The sequence below is a fragment of the Euprymna scolopes genome, chromosome 42 (genome assembly GCF_053919585.1).
Source record: "Euprymna scolopes isolate OS-2025 chromosome 42, ASM5391958v1, whole genome shotgun sequence".
Classification (NCBI taxonomy): Eukaryota; Metazoa; Mollusca; class Cephalopoda; order Sepiida; family Sepiolidae; genus Euprymna; species Euprymna scolopes.
In genome coordinates this window covers 46445515-46467657 of record NC_136523.1, presented here as the reverse complement: position 1 = coordinate 46467657, position 22143 = coordinate 46445515, and the positions used below count along the sequence as shown (strand labels likewise).

Here is a 22143-nt window from a genome sequence, read left to right as displayed (position 1 = left end):
TCTCGTATTTGTAAGATGATTATATCCAAAAATTACTTTAATCGATAAGGTAGAAAATTATTTATTATAGAAAATAAAAATAGAATTTGATGAAAATGATCGTAGGACACAGGAGAGTTCAAAGGGTGAGTAATTTTCCATTTTCATTTAAACAAGATGGCGGCAATTTTCCACCTGCTAACACAATTAAAGTTGTTTTGTTTAATAATTCAGTAATATTCAGGTAATTTCGACTGCTTAATTTGGAAGCTAACTTATTAGAATTGACCAAAAAAAAAAAAAATCTGTTGAAACCATTGTGTTTTATCTGAAAGCTCCATTTATCGACTGCAAAATCTTGTCCTAATTCTGTAGAAGCGCCCATGCTTCAGTTGTGCTCTAAACAGAAACATTCATTTCAAACGCGCGCCTGTCATATCAAAAGATATACTGTTGATTTTATATGCCGCATTTGTGTGGTAATAAAACTTCAGTACAATGTGGTAACTTTGGTCAAAATTGCCTGTGCCGTCTTTCATCAATTTTTTTTAATTATCGATAATTATCGAAGACATTCCGATACAAAACCTATCTAAGAACACTATCAGATATATAAAGTACATTTTGTGTGAAATTTCGTAAAAATCGTTCCAGCCGTTTCGGAATCCATAGAGAAACGAACTTGCACACGTAGTTCCTTTTAGATAATGCTAGTAGGGATAGCATTATTTTGGTCAATTCTAATAAGTTACAATGGTAGCTTCCAAATTATGCAATCGAAATTTCCTGAATATTACTGAATTATTAAACAAAACGATTTTAATCATATTAGCAGGTGAAAAATATCCGTCATCTTGTTTAAATCAAAACGGAAAATTACCTCTCTCGTTGCCCGGGTCCACATAAAGTTCCATTTTGGACACACCTGCTATACAAAGGGTATTGAGCACTTTATATGTCGACTCCATCGTGGGCAATGTTGATACCCCCCCCCCCCAACAATTTCAAAAATAAAAGATATGGTAATCCTACTTAAAAATGGATAAAAACACAAAAATGTAATCACCCCCCCAAAAAAAAAGAAGTATACAAAAAAGGGGTATACAGAGAAGCTATTCTCCGGATATTGAGCACTTTTTGATGGCTATATACCAGCGGGTGGTTGCTCGTGTGTTAGATAACCCCATCCCCCTCCCCCCAAAATTAAATGAATCAAAACAACTTTTCTTTTAGTCAAACGGAAAAAAAAAAATAAATGAGCCGCAATAGCTGGGCTCGAACGTGAAACACGAAAGAAGGAAGAAGGCTAAAACTTACGGACAAACGCTTTTGCCCACACAACCACGAGTGCTTATGATGTCATAACATTGCAAAATAAGCATTTTAAATATAGTTTTAATTTAATATGTGTGCGTGACTTGCGAAAAAAAAGAGACGCAAAAAAACGCCCACCTTTCCCCTTCTAAAACGTCATCCAGTGGTAGTAGGCAAGCAGGCTCAAACCCGTACCGCAAAGGAGGAAAAGAATGTGAAAAAAAGAGTTGGTAATTAACTTTTGCTCGGGTGGAGCATATTTGCGCAAAGACAGGGTTTGTATTTCTATACACATAGATTCGAAAAAGTTGTCAAAAAACAAATAAATGTTATCAAAGGCAAGATAAGTTACTTTTCTACCTAACTGGATAACTTTTTGTGTTTTTATTTAATGTAACATATTTATTCAGCTCGAAAAACAGTGTTTACCGATGTATTGGAAAATTTAACATGGTGCTGGACTCTCTGCTGAACCCAATATGTTTGGGAAATTAGTAAAAAATAAAAAATATACAAAATACTGTTAAAAACCCACTGAATATATGTCAGCCTATGTCACGGTAACATATATTGAGCGAGTTTCTAACAGTATTTTGTATAGTTTTTTAGTTTTAACTCATTTTCCCAAACGTACCATGTTCAACAGAGAGTTTGGTGCCATTTTAAATTTTCCAATACATCGGTAAACACTATGTTTTTCAAGCTGAATAAACATTTTACATTAAATAAAAACAAAAAACATATCCAGTTAGGTAGAAAAGTAACTTATCTTGCTATTGATAACATTTATTTGTTATAATTTTTTTTTTTTTTTGACAACTTTTTTGAATCTATGTGTATAGTAATACAAACCCCAAAAACGAAATAAAAAAAAAGATAAAAAGAGGTACGATCAAACTTGAAGAGTTAGGGTTATTAGTCTTCCTCGCTAACCCTTACGCCATAGCGGATAGCGAAATCAATGAATTGGTAATTAACTGAAGAATCATGTATGCGCAGAAATGAACGTTGCTTTTTAAATCTGGCCAGAGGCCAGTTAATTTTCCCGTGTTCTGCTGTTTTATTTATTTAAAAGCATCGTTTTTAATGTTGGGGAAAACCAGCTCCCCTAAAAACGGGAGAACTCTGGCAGTATCCAAATAAATAGTAATTGTCTCGGTATGAAGGGTTTCCCCTACATTGACCAAAGACCAATTACAGAATAGATACTACCCGGCTGGAAGGCCAGGAGTCGGTACCAGCGTTTGATTAGTTTCGCTTTATTTATACGAAAAAGACAAACAGCAGAGACGATGGGACGGCAGGAAGTTTTTAAAACTCAGCCCCCCAAAAAAAGATAGAGACGATGTCCGTTTACGAATCTGAGATATTGCAATCTAGGAAATATAAAAATACTTCTGGAATCTAATCGACATGAAAACCCCAACGCAAAAAAGTCTTTTATAGACATACACAAACGCATGCACCCATTTTGCGCTAAACAGTAAATTCCTGTTATTTTTAACAATGTTTGCTTAAATGAAAAATACTCCCTAAATACGCACATATATGGCAAGCATGTACATTTGCTTATTCAAGCATGGCCAACTTAAATATAAGGCCCTTCCATTCAAGTCAAGTAAGCTGCTGACGTCATATAATAAAGTTAGGCGATACACAACGATTACGGGGATTATTTTAAAGCGGGTGCATTTTGAAATAAATTTAATAATTAAATACACTTTTAAAAAAATAAAACTTCACTACAGTATTTTCCCAGCGAAAAATACTCCCTTTGAATTGCACGAGTCCAAATGTAAAATAACTCTTTAACTTTCGGAAAAAAAATTCTTTATCTTTTGGACCAGTTTTATAAATCATTTGGCGATTTCTTTATGAATTAAAACAGAAAATAACTGTCCTCACAATAGTCGCCTATCGCTTAATCATGGCCATTGTACTTTATTTTATGACATCATCAGGTTACGTGATTTTAACGGAAGGGCCTTCTATTTATGTTGGCCATGCTTGAATAAGTAAATATTTACCACACACACACACACACACACACACACACACACACACACACACACACACACACATATGACAAAACGTCTATATCCCAAATTCCATTTCCATTTTTTTTTTTTGCATGTTAAAATGTTAAACTATTGACAGCACCTATTACGTAGTGCAGAAACAATCAAATAATTATTATGTTGGATTTGAATATTATCCGCCCAGACTCATCAGAAGAATAAGAATCATTAACTTTTAAAAATAAAAAAGAAAACATGAATATGGGTATGATTACTAGGGCTATGACAACAGCATATTCTTATCATTGTTTTGACTCTCAAGTATATATCCGACACAGTTAGACAACCAAGAACCACATCACTCTATATAAAAGCATATAAGATATCAACAGATACACACAAGAGAGTCAAAACAATGAAAAGAATATGCTGTTGTCCTAGTCGTAATGATTACATAAATCCGAAAAAAAATCCAAAGAGTAGTTGCATTGTTTTTATGATATTTATGCCCTCTTTGTTATATATATATATATATATATATATATATATATATATATATATATATATATATATATATATATATATATATATTAGGGAAAATTATTCCCAACTCATATTTAGGTAAAAATACACTTTCGTAAATAATTGAATTCATTCAAAACATATCGCAAAAACAAAAACAAACAACATCTATATATATATATATGTATATATATATATATATATATATATATATATATGTGTGTGTGTGTGTGTGTGCAGTATTCCCTCACTATTCGCAGGGTTATGTTCTTTGCCCCCACTCCCTGCGGGCAAAACCCGCGAATATTGGATGCAGTTTTAAAACATTCATGTATGATGCAGTACTAAATGCTTTCTAAACATTTTCTAAAAGCCACTCTTACTTAATTTACTTAATCGTGTATTAATATTGAATGCTGTTATGTATTTAAATAATTTAGTAATAATAATACAGACACATTGTAATTTTGTACTGCAACAAGATTTTAATCAAAAAGAAATGAAATCTCTTTATTTTAGAGAAGAAAAAAAACGCTGACCGCTAGATCCAAAATTTATCTGCTATATTCCAAGTGAAATCGCCAGATCTAGCAGGAAAAACCGCTAAATTAGCCAATTTCCCAAGCATTCGTTTTGATGACGTTATAACGTTAGCCCAGTATACCAGCGTACGATGCAATAGGGTTAAGAACCTAACCCACAAATAAGGGGGAATCATGAATGGGGAACTGTTGAACTGTATTCGAAAATCACCAAAATTTTATTGTTGGGTTTTTCGGGGAGGGGGGGGGTTGTGTGGAAAGAAAGAACAAACAAATAATTGTTCCAGACACAATAAAATTTACTTTTCTGGCTTTCAATTTGAAGGAGAAAATGACAAAAAGAAGTAATAGACTTTGGAAATCGGAGACAGCCATTACAAAATTTTAAGTCTAAAATTTAAAGAAAAATGTGATGTAAATAAAAGCACTTTAAAACATAAACATATGATGCAGAAAAAAATTTATATGGGAGATGACATTAGCCCGGTATACCGGCATACGATGCAATAGGGTTAAGAACTTAATGTGTAAATTGGGAGATATGCGAATGGGGAACCGAGAACTGTATTTGAAAATCACCAAAATTTGATTGTTGAGTTTTTCGGAGTTTTTTTTGTGTGAAAAGGAACAAATATCTAACAATTGTTCCAGGCTTAATAAAATTTACTTTGCTAGCTTTCAATTTGAAGGCGAAAATGACAAAAAGAATTAATAGATTTTGGAAACTGGAGACAGCCAAACTTGTCAACAGAAAAATATATACAGTATTCCCTCACTATTTGCAGGGTTATATTCTTTATCCACCCACTCACACACACATACACACACACACGAATAGCAAAAAAAAAAAACATGAATATTGGATGCAGTTTGAAAACATTTATGTATAAGATTATATAGGGTACTAAATGCTTCCCAAAAAAGACACTCTTACTTCTTAATACAATAATAATGTATTAATATTGAATGCTGTTATGTATTTCAAAAATGCAGTAATAATAATATAGACACATTGTAATTTTGTACTGCAACAAGATTTTAATTAAAAAGAAACAAAATCACTTTATTTTAAAAGAAAAAACCGCTGACCGCTATATCCAAAATTTATCCACTATATATATTCCAAACGAAATCTCCAAATCAAGCGGGAAGAACCGCTAAATTAGCAACATTGTTTGCAAAGCATTCGTTTTTGTGATGTTACTAGCCTGGGTGCCCAGCGTGGCCCGGGTGTTAGGCGGTGTGTGTTGAGCAAAAATAAGAAATTGTAGTAGACAGGCAGGCTTGAACCCGTGAGGCGATGGCGAAAAAGAAAGTGGAGGCGTGTGTAATGGTGTTGGTATAGCAGAAAAAATTTTTTTTCTAAAGACACTCTTACTCATTAATACAATAATAATGTAATATTGAATGCTGTCATGTATTTTAATAATGTAGTAATGATAATATAGACACATTTTAATTTTGTACTGCAACAATATTTTAAACAAAAGAGAAATATGAGAGCCATAAAATCATTTTCTATGCATGCAACATATGTATTAAAATTGACAGAAAGTGGAACAAATTTAAAAGCAAACTTAGATAAATACAGTACATACAATTTAGATAATAATACAACTAGTCATAAAAGTACAGTACAATTTAGTAGATATACGACACAATCACGTTGACACACCAGTTCTCACCAGATCACTGAAGTTAAGCAACGTTGAGCCTGGCCAGTACCAAATGGGTGACCATTTGGGAAGGCTAGGCGCTGTATGTACCTTCTGGGAAGGTTGAGCGTGGGACCAGCACCCTCACCTCAAAAAAAAATACTCGCTACAAAAGCATCTACAAAGTAGTAGATGGCCTATGCCCCTCCATGGACTCAATGCTATGGCATGGGACAGTTCAGTAAGAATATGCAATTAAAAACATTACAGTCACAAAAAATATGCACTGCATATAGAGCAGTCATTTTTATGACATGATGCTAGCACAGTATATCGGCATACAATGTGATAGGGTTAAGAGCCTAACCCACAAATATAGGTGTTGTAAATGGGGAATTGCGAGCAGGTGAGAGTCTTTTTTATATATATATATATATATATATATATATATATATATATATATATGTTTTGTTGAAATGCAGAGATAATTCCTGTTTGTTTTGGCGGGAAACGTTTTGAACATTTTGGGAAAATATCGGATATTTTGTGATTCATATGCAAAACTAGGAAAACAAATGACTGATTGAAGCATTTTATGGCTGTAAAAAAGTGCCAAAAATATGCGCTAGTTGATGAATGATCCCCCTTAATATACAACCTTAAGAGCAACTGTCACATAGCCCACTACACAATTCGGATCATTACCTTTCCAACGAGCCTTCATTTGTTAAATTCTGATCAATAATCACTGAGATTTGGAACTTATAAAATTGCCAAAAAACGTGGTATATCTATCTATCTATCTATCTTTCTATATATATATATATATATATATATATATGGATATGACGTTTTTTAATTTTTGAGATGAGGATTATTTGTATTATTTGGACTACTGCTCTCATCTTAAGTGTGATTTCCACAACGTTTCGGTTGATGTAACCTCCGACCTTCTTCAGGTGTATCTTGTCAAACTCAAGAATTTGGACAGAATTTCGAGCAAAACCCTTAATTTACTTCTCGGGGGTAGCGTGCTCTTTTCCTGTCAGCCATGACTGGATAGAGGTCCTAAGTAATTTGCAATTGTGTTTTTTGGTCGCCCACACTGAGGATTGAATCTTCAACCTTCAGGAGAATATTGCTTTTTACAATTGATTTTTCCAAATACTCTAACCACTGCGACATGGGTCCTTGCGGACAATTTTGTTACCATCATTGCCATACTTTGACCAACAATCCCTTCTTTTGTCTACTTTGAACAACTTCCTGTTGTCTTTTCACCAACCCTATTTCCTATTTCTTTTGTATACTCCTTTTCTCTTTTACTTCTCAATACATAGAAGGGGTGTTCATGTCGATAGTATCACAACTTATGTTGTAAAGTCAAATCGAACTATCCCCTATTTCACTGACCATTATAGCTTTTGAATCAAAACCTTCTTTTGCCAGCCACTTAGATCAATTTTTTATGCATATTTTCAGATAATAGTTATCCGCTTTGTTCTTTTAAAATGTGTTACATATTACCACTGGTTAAGCAGCCTCTTTAAACATAGTGATCTCGACTATGTAGAACGTTGAGCAGCAAAAAGTTTGTTTGTGTTATATTTAAACTTTTGCATGTCAGTACAGTCAGTACAGTCAGTACAGTCAGTGACCTGAGAGGGAATTCTAAAGTTAGAACATTACACTACAGCTTTATTTTAAAACTTTTTTTGAAAAGATCAATTCAGGTAACTTGATTATAGTCGAGCTGACATTTATTCAATGTAGCTGCTTTCAGCCTTAATCACTACCTTGATACGGGTCCGGAACTGGGAGCATGCCTTTTTCACAAGCGCCAGCAGGCTCTTGCTGATGGCAGTGATCAGACTGGCTTTGATGTTGTGGAAGGTCGTGTTGGTGATATTCTCGGCGTATTACAAAACGAAGTAGTCTAACGGGTTCAGATCGGGGAGGAGAGGGACGCCAATGAGAGAAGAGTACAAGATTGTAGAACTCCTGAAGCCAAGCCTGGGTTTCTTTAGACTTGTGTCCCAGCGTCGAGTCCTGCTGCCACACCCAGGGTCTGCCAGCGGCCACCTGATTGCACCGGGGGATCACCACTCTTCAGCACATCCAGATATACTTTGGTGCCAACTTTGAAGATGAGAGGTGGCATGATGTGACTCTCACTTGTAACCACACCAAAGACCGTAACCGTGGCCAGAAACTTTGTTTTCATCACGCTGTGCATGTCCCTGTTATTTGTGGCAATCCAGTGAAGCATTTTCAGGGTGCTGGCAATGTTCCTGTTATCATAACTTGAATCGGTAGAGAGCATGAGTTGTACAGGAGTGCATCTCTGATCTCGCTCGTTGAACATTGTATCACTTTCCAGACATGATAGAAGGCTTCTAATGCTGTTGAGATTTGTACACAACTGGCCAACTGAGTAGATGGTCTGTAACAAAAAATAAAACTTGTTTTCGTTAAACGGAAATGGAATCATGTCGTCTTTTCTATGGCGACAATTTTATCGTTCTTCTCTGTAGGAAGTGATTCTAAACATCGGGAGGGGAGACATAATTCCTGGGATGATGGCCACTTTGGAACGAGTGCAGCAATTATTCTGATCTATGGGTTGGGTGCGTAGGTGATAATGTGCATAAGAAAAAGAAAGTCATATGGGTGACAATGTATAAGAGCGTGGACACCAAAGTTCAACTACACTTTTGGTACAGAGGGAGACAAGCATATTTTACTGCTTTAACAGAGCGTGAATGTGCATATGACAGCAACAGCTGTATGTAAATGACCGAGCTGTGTGCAAGGTGACATCACAGTGAGGAAGAAAGAAAGAAAAAGATTATAAAAAAAAAACAAAGGGAGGAATAGACATGCTACACACGTGGCCCGAGAGTGATAAGGAAAGACATATCCTAAACATGGCCAGACAAAGAGAGAGAGTATCATGTGTGATATGGCAGTCTTGTTAAGCATATTGAAGTAGGAGAAGATGTTTGAACAAGAGACAAGCCGTTATTATGGAAGTACATGTAAATAAATGTCCGTTGTTTCAATTAGAAAAAACGAGTCTAATTCTTTCCTTGTGTTTGTTTCCTTGTGACTGTCTGTATACAACGTATGGGTCCTGAGTGTTGGCATGTAACGACTACATTGCAACAATACCAAAAAAAAAAAAAAAGGGTGCCAGTATGGGCTAGAGAGAAATAGATACTAGACTTTGAATTATTTAATTGAAAAAAAAAAATGCAAAATTTACAAATTAGGCACAAGGCCATCAAAATTGTGTGTGTATATGAGGGGGTTACCATACTTTGTTGATCCTATTTTTGACATTTTGATTAATTCTTCCAAGCACTGTTCATTTCTTTCACCATGTGTCTATTATATTCATTTCACCAGTCACCAGAATACCACATTATAGATTATGTAAAATATTTCCTATAGTTTGAATTTGTTTGATACACTTTGATCAAAACCTAAAGGTCAGGGAATGATTAACTATTTCAATGTTCCTGGATTATTTGGTAAATGTTTATTTTAGGGTCCTAAATTCAATATTATCCAAAACCTAAAATTTAACATTGTGATGTTATGTAACAGAGCTGCTAGCCCTGTTAGCAGCAGCAGCTATAACATATCCAAATGACCAAGCCGGTTGTGCAAGGTGATGTCATAGCAGAGGCAAATCAAAAGACACATGTGCTAAAGACCGGAGAGAGGGGGCATTTAGGGTTTGGAAAAGCATATGTTCGAGATACGTAGGTGATGTCATAGCCAAGATTAGAAGTCGCACATTGCTGGAAAAGAAGAAATGAATCATTTAAATATTTAGAAAAAAAATGCGCTGTTGGAAATACCAGATATAAAGGCTATGTTGCAGGTAACATTAACTTCGTGAACGTCCATTAGGATGTGGAATTAGTCTGATAAATAAAGTGGAACAAATGTTTTTGGTGCTTATTTAGAGTTGCACTTAATTAAAAAACAAAAATCAAAAAAAAAAATCTTTATGATATACCTACTCGTCACGGAATGGAGATGTCATATTCCAAAAATCATATACATTAATCAATTAGTTTTTGTTTTTAATTAAGAAAATCAAATTTTACCATTTTTAGTGATTAATAATAAAATAACATGGTCCATTAATCTCGGTAGTCGAATTGAATTGTCGGCCTGTGAATTTTAACACTAAAAACACATGGCATCTCCTGAATCCCCTCATTGCTACCTCATAAAATAAATTTGATTTTGCTTATTCAAAAAAAAACAAAAAAAAAAACTATTTGTTTAATTTACTTGTTTTTTGGAATATGATATTTTCTTTCCGTCATGGTTACATACATCATACATATTTTTCTTTATTTTTAAATATAATAAGAGTTCTGGACAAGTACCGTTTTTTTTTTTTTTTTTTTTTTTTTTTTTTTTGCAATATGACGTCTTTATTTCATGATGAGTACATCATAAAGATTTTTTTTTTAAATTTTTATGTGTAATTCTAAATAGCACCATGTTTATTTTATCAAGAATAAAATGGACCTCATTAACTCTGTGATACCACGTGTTATCACACTCGACTCCACTATTATTTCTGTGGTATTCTTCTCCTTTGTCTTTCTGGTTGTGTTGTCAGTGACTGCCGAGAGTTACACTGGCTCTCAAGTAAAAATTAAAAAAAAAATAAATAATAAATAAAATGAATAAAGAAAAACACTTTTTGTAAATATTAGTTGCATTCTAGGTGCATGTGTGACACCATCGACCTTTTACACACTAAATTCCACATGTACATTCTGTCAAGGCTGTGATCGTCAGTTCATATCAGCCAATCTTGATCTCCTCCGAGTTATGATCTGCCTCCAATTGTGTCCCAACTTGAAACTGGCATCAACTTTGTCTAACTGGCCACTGTCCTCAACTGGACTGTTGTAAAATGTCAAAAGCACTCATTGGCTGTAGCAAACTTCCCCAACCATCATAAACTCATTACCACAAAACCCACCGACACTCATAAACGTTATAAAACTGTTGTGAAACTTATTGCCAATCCTAAAACTAATCTATATATATAAAAGAGAAAACGTACGTGCGTGTTTTTTTTTATGTCCAGCAAAGGCTTTTTTCACCAGGATTCTCAGGGGGAGGTTACTATGTTTTAAACTTTTTATATACTCCCTAGATTTTTATATACTCTCTAGATTTGCGAAGGGACATCGTCTCAAGATTTATTTTGATCGACTTTTATAAAATTCATGCTATTCCTTCCTCTCGCGTGTTTGTTCGGTTTTTTCATATAAAAGGGAAACTAAATCGAAAGCAGCTTCCTAGCCTTTCGTGCCAGGATGTCCAGAAAGCAATTAACTTTGATCAATGTGAGGAAAACCCCTCATATCAGGCAATTATTATTCATTTGGACACTCCCTTTTTATGGGGAGTTGGTTTTCCCCAACATCGTGGGGGTAACAAATAAATGAAACGACAGAAAGTTGAACTGGTCTCCAACCAATGTTCGTTTCTGCAAGGCAACTTTTTGATTGACATCACTAAATGTAAACGCTTTTCACTTCCTATGGCTTCGTAGCGTTGCGGTAAAAGTTCACGTTTTCTTAAACCTTCTTTTCCGCCTTCGGGTTCGTCATGGGTTTGAAACACTTTTTTTTTTCTTTTACACCTACAAACACCCAGACAACACTGGGTACCCCCGCTAATTCTAAATATATCTCAGGTCCTTTTGTTCCCGTTCAACATCACACCTCAGTTACAGCCACACCTCAGCTCTCCTTTGTCTACCTCGATGAACAAATTATTATGCATTCTCTTTCCACCAACCACATTTTCTGCATTTTGTTTACCTGATAAACCTATTTCCTTTTTTGTTATATATTTTTTCTTTTCTTCTTTGCTTCATAACACTTGTTGGTGGGTGAAGGGCTTGATACTATCACAACTAAGTTCATAGTGGTAATATGCTCACCTGAACTTAGGGTTAGTGGTTAGGTTGATGAAGGAAACTAATTATACTGACTCACTGCTTTTTTTTTTTTTTTTTTTTTAAGCTTTTAAATCATAAACTGCTTCTACCATTTCCAGGATTAACTTTGAACTTAAGTACTAAAGGCATTTAGTTCTCTCCCACTGCAAGAACTTAGACATCAAGATCAGAAAGTTGTATTGAAAAGTTAGAGCTCCCAAGGAGAGGCACTCTGACCTGCAAAAAGTGCCTGGGCAAACCTGTCATCATTCCTCGGTAAGGGTGCCTCAGGTGATTATCAATAAACTAACCCCTTCTCAAAGCATAACATTAATATAGGTAGTGTCCCAGGAGTCGATCCTTCGACCATTATTGTTCTTGATATTCATTAACAAACTCCCTGATAATATTGTGTCCGAGATGGGCATATTTGCTGATGATACAATGCTCTATAACATGCACAAAGGAAGAACAGATGTACATAAATCTAAGACTATGGCAGGATCATTAGAAAATGACCTCCAGATCGTAGTGGAATGGGGCCGCAAACGGATAGTAACATTTAATGCTCGTGCCATTAAGCTGTTCTACTTTAACAATTACAAGAAACTTCATCAACCACCAATATCCATGACAAATAACATCCTACCTGAGAATTCTGCCTTCAAACTCCTCAACTCAACATTCACGGGAAATATGAACTGGAACAAATACATTGAGGACATTGCGAAGGCTTCTGCAAGTAAAGTGGGCTCCCTCTATCGTGCTAGAAGGCTACTCACATGGAGTATTGTTGCCACATCTGGGCTGGTGCATTTACCACTAGCCTCTCGCTCTTGGATAGGGTCCAAAAAAGTTTCCAATCTAATAGGTGTGCCGCTTTGTCAACTTGGTTAGCGCCAACCTTTGTCCGATCGTCACAATGTTGCATCCCTGTGCCTGTTTTACAAATATTTTAATAGAATGTGCTCTGATGAACTCATTGCAGTTGTGCCCCCTCGACGTACATATCCCAGACAAACCCGCTTAGCAACAAAATCTCACCTCTTCACTGTTGAAGTCCCTAAATGCCACAAAGCTTTCTACTATAATAGTTTCATCCCTTGAACAGCTAGACTTTGGAATTTCCTTCTTGCTACCTGCTTCCCTGACTGTACATATATCCATCCATAGCCCCTGGAGGGGCATAGGCCATCTACAACTTTTTGTAGATGCTTTTGTAGTAAAGAGTTCTTTTTACAGGGTGAGGGTGCTGGCCCCACGCCAAACCTTCCCAGAAGGTACATACAGCGCCTGGCCTTCCCAAATGGTCACCCATCTGGTACTGGCCAGGCTCAACGTTGCTTAACCGGTGATCTGGTGAGAACCGGTGTGTCAACATGATTTTGCCGTACCTGTACATATATGCAGAAGTTTAAATGTAATGTAACCCAGTATCTTGTTAATCTAGCGTCGGCATGATCCTAAATAGTAGCCCCTTATGTTTACGTGACGTTATGCCTTGTAAAAAAAAAAAAAGAGAGAGAGAAGGTAAGGCCTGGGAAGGTGGATCTCCTAGAACTGCATAGAACTAGCAGGAACCAGATCATTACAGGAATGTTCTAATCTCTGTTGATTATGGGGGCCCAGGATAAAAACCCCAAGCTGAACTGGACATAAGTACTGAAAACCTCCGGATACACATTCCTTACAAGTACCCATTTTTTAAAAATTTAATCCAGTGGTTCCCAACCACCGAGCCGTGGCACATTGCTGTACCACACAATGGTTACTGCCGCGAAGAGATAATAGCTAGAAACCATTTAATTTAATTTTGTTTAATAAAGGCATTTAATTTCTTAATCATGATGACGCTGCTAAATTAAAAATCGTCGAATTTCTGGAATCTAAACTTTTTGCACGTATACTAATTGGTAAGCATTTTTATGATTTATTTTAGTGATGGGACGATTATTCAGAATATCAAGTTTTTCTAAGTATAGGAAATCGGCATTGTAAGTAAATAATTCATACTGGATTCCGATATCAAAACGATACCAGATATCGACTACAGGATATGTTGATTTATGTGAATAAAAATTCTCCTTATGTAATCTTTTTTTTTTTTAATTTATTGCAAAAAGGCTTTATTAGTAGAAAATATTTATTTTTGTGATAGGTGTGCCATGAAAATTTAAAAAAAACTCAATCGTGTGCCGCAATGTTAAAAAGGTTGGAAACTAATTTAATCAGTTGAAAAAAAAAAAAAAATGGTGATTTTCTTTGCCATATATCTTTGAACTAAAGACAGAGAGAAATAGCATGTGCACACTTGCTTAATTTGCATATGTGTTAAGATGGCTGCTGCTAATATTTTCGCTATTCAGCTATCCTATGGTGCTGATTTTCTCATACGCACCCATATGTGCTATGATACTGTAAGAGCGCACTGCTTCATTACATATCTTTGAACTAAAGACACAGAGAAATATATATCTTCTTTCCTTTAACAATTACATAAAACCTTCTCAACCACCGATCGCCATGACAAACACCCTACCTGAGAGGTTATTATTCAAACGCCTCAGCTTTACATTCACAGGCAACATGAATTAGAATAAAAATATTGAGGATATTACTAAAGTTGCTGCAAAGAATGTGGGCTTTCTCTATTGTGCTAGGAAATAACTCAGTAATTAGTCTCTATTTTTTAGTCATTGTTTCGGATCTGTGTGTGTGTGTGTGTGTGTGTGTGTGTGTGTGGTTATGTGTTGGGAAGAAGAGAAATAGTGATTTTTTTTCTTTTCTTTTTTTTTTCCTCTCTCTCTCTCCGACGCTAAACTCCCCAGAATCTAGGCCATTATTGAGATGGCATGTTCCCTGTTGGATAAGGTATGGTCCCTGTGCTGTGCAGTTCTAGGAGGTCCACCCTCCCAGGCTTTGTCTACTCACCCTTTGAGAAGGAGTTAGTTTATTGCTAATCGCCCGAGTCATTTTTTGCAGGCCAGAGTACTCATTCTCTAGGGTGCTGGTTTTCCAAATCTATGGGCAGATGCTTTTCGAACTAATATGTCGCATACACACACACGCACACAAACGTATCTCAATTATGCACCAGTTATCTACCCTTATTGTGAATTCCGATTTGGCCGACAGGTGGTGTTCTACTTCCTGTTCCGTTATCTCTCTCTATCACTCTCTCTGTTTCATTTGAATCGTCTATGTGAACGCATGCACATTACGCAAACGCCTTAACAAATCTCATTTTCCAAACCTTTCCATTGGAGGAAGATAAACATAGTTGCTTAAGTGCAGTTCTTATCTTTTATTGCTGTTAAGTTCGGAATAGAGACCACATATTTTTTTGGTGGTGGTGGTGAGTATTTTTTTATCTCTCCAATGACTATTATTTTTTTACTAGCGGGGGTACCCGGCGTTGCCCGGGTGTTTGTAGGTGTGTGTGATGTTAAATAAAAAAGAAACCCGGGAGGGGGGGGTAAGATCGAACCGGAAGCCCTGAGGCGAAGTTTGAAAATAAAATCGGCCAGCCAAAATGAGTTAGTGAAAGATGTTTGAATTTATTTAAGTAAGAGCGAAATTGACAGGTGCGCGGTGAAGTCGTCGAGCGTTACGACGACGTAGGTTTGTTTGTTATAAGCGAAGTAAATAAAGAAAACAACGTTAACACTTAAGCGGGAAAAAAACACAAAAAAACTAACGTATGGCAAACGAACGATGAAAATAGAAAAACGAACACGTGAAAAATGGCTTAAATAAGCCTGTTTCGATATTAAAATTAAAAAAATCGGTGGGTACCCGGGTGTTTTTGGGTGTGTGGTCGGGGGTAGATAAGCGAAGTAAAAATAAAAAAAACAAAAATTAGACTTCGTAGCCTCGTAGGAGATGTCCTTTTCTCTTCCTTGCAACCTCTATCTCACAGAAGAGATGTTGCGAGTTTGTCTCTGATGTATCGTTATTTTCATGGAAAGTGTTCGACTGAGCTTCAATCTATGGTCCCCCCTCGCAAAACTTTCACAAGAAACACTCGTCTAGCTGTAAACACTATCAATAATTCCCCCCACTCTTTATCTGTGCCTAAACCTAAACGTAGATTCCATGAACAAAGCTTTTTTATTAGAACTGCACGCCTGTGGAATTGTCTTCCGTTTTCCTGCTTTCCGGCTGACTACAATATGGTTGTCTTCAAGTCTAACGTAAATAAGTTCTTGATGAGCCATTCCATATAAGTTATCAAATTTACCAAATTTTCATTACTAATGATTATTATATTGTCCAATTTCTACTGTACACTCTTTAACCCTTATCCTTGAGTGGCCTCTTGGCCTTGATAATGAGATGATACCTATGAAAAAAAAAAAAAAAGAAAATGTCCAATGTGAACAAGTTCTAATTGAATCGTCCCCCTAAGTAATCCAAGTTGCAAAATTCCCACTGTTTACTATGCTAAAATCACAATGACTAATGTATACCTATTAACCCTTATCCTCGAGTGGCCTCTGGGCCTTGATAAGTGGTGACACCCTTGTAAAAAAACAAAAACAAAAAAAAAAACAAAAAAAAACAGAAAAACAAACATTACGTGAAAAATGGCTTGAATAACACTGGTTCAATATTTAAATTTAAAAAATCAAAAACAAAAAAAAAGACATCTCACACCATGATTCGAACCCAAAACGTTTAGATAACGAACCAACGCGCTAATCAACTAACCTACCGCGAGGTACATGAAATTTGTTCAGTTTTTCAACTATTTAAAGTAAATCAGGTCATGACGTCATCTGACGCATGCATAGAACTGGTCGAGAGGGCCGTTTTTGTTGACCCCCACCTGTCGAAAATTGTCGATTTTGGGGTGAAAAATGAACGTTTTTGCCCAATTTTTCGATATTTTTTGAGCGAAGGATGGAGCTTCAATATGATACCAAGTTTGTGAATTTTTGTCGTGTCTGTCGAAAGTTTTTAGCAGACACGCAAACATACACACATATATACATACATACATACATTTTCGCTTTTATATTATTTTTTTATTAGTGAAAAATAAATAGAAAATCTACTGCTTAGTAATCACTGTTGATATTGGAATACAAAATATATTTGAGAAGTTTTATTACCACACAAACTGAAAGGCCCAACATATAAAATTAACAGTGTTTTTTTATATAACAGGGGCACGTTCAAAATGAATGTTTCTGTTTAAAGCAAAATTGCGCAATGATACTTGACTTTAGCATTTTAAAGTTTAATTCAAGTCAATATAAATAAAAAAAATAATTTAATAAAATCAGCAGTAGGTTCTCTACAGTGCAATGTACACTACTGTGGAGTGGCATGTGAAGCTTTCCCCCAGTGCATTGCTATGGATCCCCACCTAGAACAGGTAATCAATGGATTTGATTGGAAAATGGACGATTTCACCAATTTTAATGACACGCAGATTCCATGAGCAAAGCTTCTTTCTTAGAACTGCACACCTATGGAATTGTCTTCCGTTTTCCTGCTTTCCAGTTGACTACAATATGGTTGTCTTCGAGTCTAACGTAAACAAGTTTTTGATGAGCCGTTCTATATAAGTTAACAAATTTACCGAATTTCCATTGCTAATGGTTACTATATTGTCAAATTTCTACTGTTACACTCTTTAAACCTTATCGTCAAGTGGCCTCTTGGCCTTGATAAGTAGTGATGCCTCTGTAAAAAAAAAAAATGGATAAAAATATGGGAGTGTGAAACATTCAATCCCAGGTAACGTCGAGTCTCCCGGCTAGTAAGAATGTAAAATGAAAAAAGAATGGGCCAACTGACAGCGACCTGTCACAGGAATAGATAGATAAAGATGGCTCTATAGACTGGCTTAAAAAGAAAATCGCTCCATTATGATCAGGAGAAAATGATAATGGCTACCCAAGATCAAGATTTGATGACCAATGCTTTTAAAAAGATGAGTGGTCTCAGTAATAACAAGTGCAGGCTTTTTTTTTTTTTTACAAAGAAGTCACCTGAGGCCACTCGAGTGTACAGTAATCAATGGGATAATATCGTAGTAGCCGTTATTAACGGAAATTTGGTAGATTGGATTACTTAAGGGGGCGGTTCATCAAGAATTTGTTTATGTTGGACTTGAAGACAACCAAGTTGTAGTCAGCTGGGAAACAGGCAAATGGAAGAGAGTTCCACAGGTGTGCAATTCTAAGAAAGAAGCTTGGCTCACGGAATCTACGTTTTGCTTTAGGCACAGATAAAGAGTGGGGAAAATTATTGACAGTGGTTTTAGCTAGACAGGCGTTTTTCGAGAAAAATTGGAGCTCAGACGAGCACTTGCCATGGAAGTAACGATAAAACAAAGACAGGCTCGCAACATCCTTTCTGTGAGAAAGAGGTTGCAGGGAAGAGAAAAGGGCATCGCCCATTAAGTTATGAAGTCTATTTTGTACTCTGTCAAGGCAGAATAAGCTGCTTCTAGCAGCTCCTGCCCTGATGTGGCAACAATACTCCATCCCTGGACGTACTTAGCTTTTATATACATAGAGAATTGCATCAGCAGTGACATATCTCCTGGAGCGGTAGAAAGATCTCACCATTGGCACAAAGAAGTAGAGAGTGTGAGTCACCAGACATCCAACTGTAAATGGAGTGTGTACAGGGTGGAACGATAAACTTGTCGCCCTAGAAAAGACGACATGATTCCATTTCCATTTGATGAAAACTTTTTTTTTTATTGCAGACCATCTAGTAGTTCGGCAGTTGTGTACAAATCCCAAGAGCGATAGGAACCATTCTATCATGTCTAAAAGTGACACAATGTTCAACAAGCAAGATCAGAGATGCACTGCTGTACAGCTCCTGCTCTCTAATGATCCAAGTTAAGACAACAGGACCATTGCCAGCACCCTCAAAATGCAAATCCGGACGGTTCATCGCTTGAGGGTACAGCTCAACAAAGATTATGGTTTTTGGTGAGGTTTCAAGTGAGGGCCACATCATTTCACCTCACATCTTTGAAGTCGGCTTAAAAGTCAACACCAAAGTGTACCTAGATGTGCTGAAGAGGAACAGTTAGAATCTTAAAAAGATCTCTCGATTGTGAGTGATCATCTAGGAGGATGCCCCATCCCCAAGAAAAAAAGAGAAAAAAATATCTTTCGCATTTATTCATGTAGAAGATAGCAAAATGACTCAGCATCGCTCGTGAAGGAATGCTATGTTCTTTTTCTCTATGTTTATATTTTTTTGTTTTTCCAAAGTGGCATTCACCCTATGCGCATTTAACTGGCTTCCTCCAAAGAGGGAGTTTCATGGGAATATTAAATTCACAAGTAGTCCCCAGGTAAATGTGTATCCCAGTCAGAGAAAATGACACTGTTAGGTTTTTGCAGTTCTTGCAGGGAGGTGCTGACATCCTCCTACATACAGCACTTAATATTCCCAAATAGTCACCCATCTGGTACTGACCAGGCTTTGCATTGCTTAACTTTGCTGATCTAATGCAAACCAGATTGATTTTGCTGTAAATAACACCATATTACGTTTTTTTTTTTTTTTTTTATCTTACTATCCTCATTTTACTCCCCAGTTCTCCTGTAGCATATGTCTCCCTGATTCTACTTTCACTTTTTCTCGTTCATATGCCCCTATTCCGAATTCGTAGCAGTTGGCCGACATCAGTGGATTTTTGTTTTTTCTATCAAAACGGTGATTAACAATGTTTTTTTTTTAAAATTCAACCTATGTTAACCAGATGGATAAGAAATAGTTAAAATAAACTAACATTAACATATAAATGTATATTTACGCATGCATTTTAAGTCGACTTATGCCTATCTGGTTCTAATTTTTTATAATTTTGACCTCCTATTTATTTTTAATCGCTAAAGACCAACTCAAGTTTTTTCCACAGGTCGAAATCCCCCATATATCAAGTTTCAAGTTTTTAGACCAAAAATTGACAGGAGTTTGGTAGATAAAATGACACAAACCGAATATTTGATGTAACTCCGTTGGGGGGTGAGGGGCGCGTGCATGTGTACAGTACATGATAACACATAGCGTAGAAAAAGGAACCCCAAACCTTGTCCATGACTCGCTATCTGGTCATGTCGGTTCCCAGCGATTTTCTTTTCAACTCGATCTACTTGTCATGGCTTTGATTCCAATCTCTCTGATCTCTCTCTGAAGATCTCCAAGTCACCAACTTTTGTCTACTGTCCCAAACTCAAGACTGTCTATGAACTGACACAAGACTCAGTCTTGCTCCTAGAACTGTCCGCAAACTAACTCTTACTATATTGACCTATTTTTTTTTTTTTTTTATCAGGGCTTTACATTGCGAGTAAAACAGTTGCATTTGCATGTAATTTTTCAAAGTGGTGACTAGAAATAATGAAATGCTTATCTTTTGGAGATTGCATTTCTTTCACTGACAATTTTCCAAAGCTCACTACTGAGTGAAAAAAATCTTTTCTACTTTTTTTTTTTTTAAATAAAATGAACTAAGTTAAATTATTTAAACAATAAATGTTTAATAGAACAATATACTCTTTTTTTTTTTAACAAAGGTTGTTTCAAAAAACATCTGAAGAAAACAGAATGTTTATACCTTCAAGTATTAACGTAAAATTTGTTGTATATTTAGAATTACACTTATTTAAAAATATACAGCAAAATCTTTAAGATGTACATACTTGTCACATAACAGAGATGTCATATTCTAAAAATCATGTGGGTTTGGCTAGTAACTTTTCTATTTAGCTAGTAAACGAAAATATTTAGTTGTCAAAGGTCAACTAAAGATAAATTTGTCCATAGAGCCCTGTTTATTTTATTTATTTTTTTTTTTACTGCATTTTAACCCCACACAAGACACAGAGCCACTTTGATGTAGGGGCTATTCTCTGCGATATAATTTGCAGGGATATTATGTAGGGAGTTGAGCAGCAAGATGTCTGTTTACTTTATGCTAAAACTTCTGCATGCCAGAAAAGCAGGACCCCAAAAGGGAATTGCAAAGTTTAGCAGTCTTATAGAAGAAACTATTAAGAGTAGAAGGCTTTCTAGCATCTAAGGATCTCTACTGTGTAGGGGTGAGATTTTGCTGCTTGTCGGGTTTGTTAAAATACTTATAAAACAGGCAGAGGAATATGCAACATTTCGTCAATGGGACAGAGATTGAAGCCTAGCTGACAGTGTGGGACCTATTAGGTTGGCGACTCTTTTGAACGTTGCACGAGCCCAAATGTAGCAACAATACTCCATACATGGGTGAACGGTGGCTTTGTAGAGATACAGGATACTATTATCTGGTCTTTTGTCCCAGTCACTGGCACACCTTGATTAACCATCTCCAACTGCTCACCCTCCCATACAAACCTCACTTCCTATTCTTTTGTTCTGCTGATCAGCTTATTTCCTCGATCTGTATTCAATCGTCGCTAACTGGAAAAAATTAAAACAAACAAACATGGCCGCCAGCAATTAAAACATTGCGTTTAATTTAAATCTTCAAAACTTTGCAAAAGTAAATTAGAATTTCAGGACAAGAAATACAATTTAAGATAAAGAATTCATTTTTTTCAAAATTTGTGTGGAAAACAAAGCAAATTAAATATTTTAACGATCCCTGGGTTATATTTTCACTTTTATAACTCCAAACCAGACATATTTCCCCATTTAGTTTAATAATGCTTCTGGAACCATTGTAATCTAAAGTGGTAGTACCTGTCAGCTTCTCAACACCAACACACACACTCTGTGTGTGTGTGTGTGTGTGTGTGTGTGTGTGTGTGTATATATATCTCAAATCAAATTTTAGTTATTTAATAAATTTAAAAATTTATGACGTGAATTGTTTGCATTTAAAAACAAAAGATTTTTATTATTCTATGTAAGACAAAGAATACATTTGAAATATTATAGGATTTCGATGTCTACCATCTTTTCAGAGGAGAAAATATTAGCAAATAGTTATAATGGTTAACACCTTATTTGCTAAAGTCAGTGAGACATGGAAAATCACAATTAAAAGTTGTTTAAGTATTTAAATGTCATAGAGTAAAGGAAGTTAATGAAAAGGATATAAAAATTCACATCCAAATTGCATGGTAAAATCCGAAGTGAATGTCTTCAATAGCATT

The 22143-nt window shown here is 35.8% G+C and overlaps 1 protein-coding gene and 1 pseudogene across 7 annotated transcripts in view; both read left to right on the top strand.

Annotated features, from left to right (window-relative positions):
- Positions 1-22143, top strand: part of LOC145267083 (LIM domain-binding protein 2-like) — a 295179-nt gene that overhangs the window by 16137 nt on the left and 256899 nt on the right. The window lies entirely within an intron of this gene.
- Positions 6024-6140, top strand: LOC145267227 (5S ribosomal RNA; annotated as a pseudogene).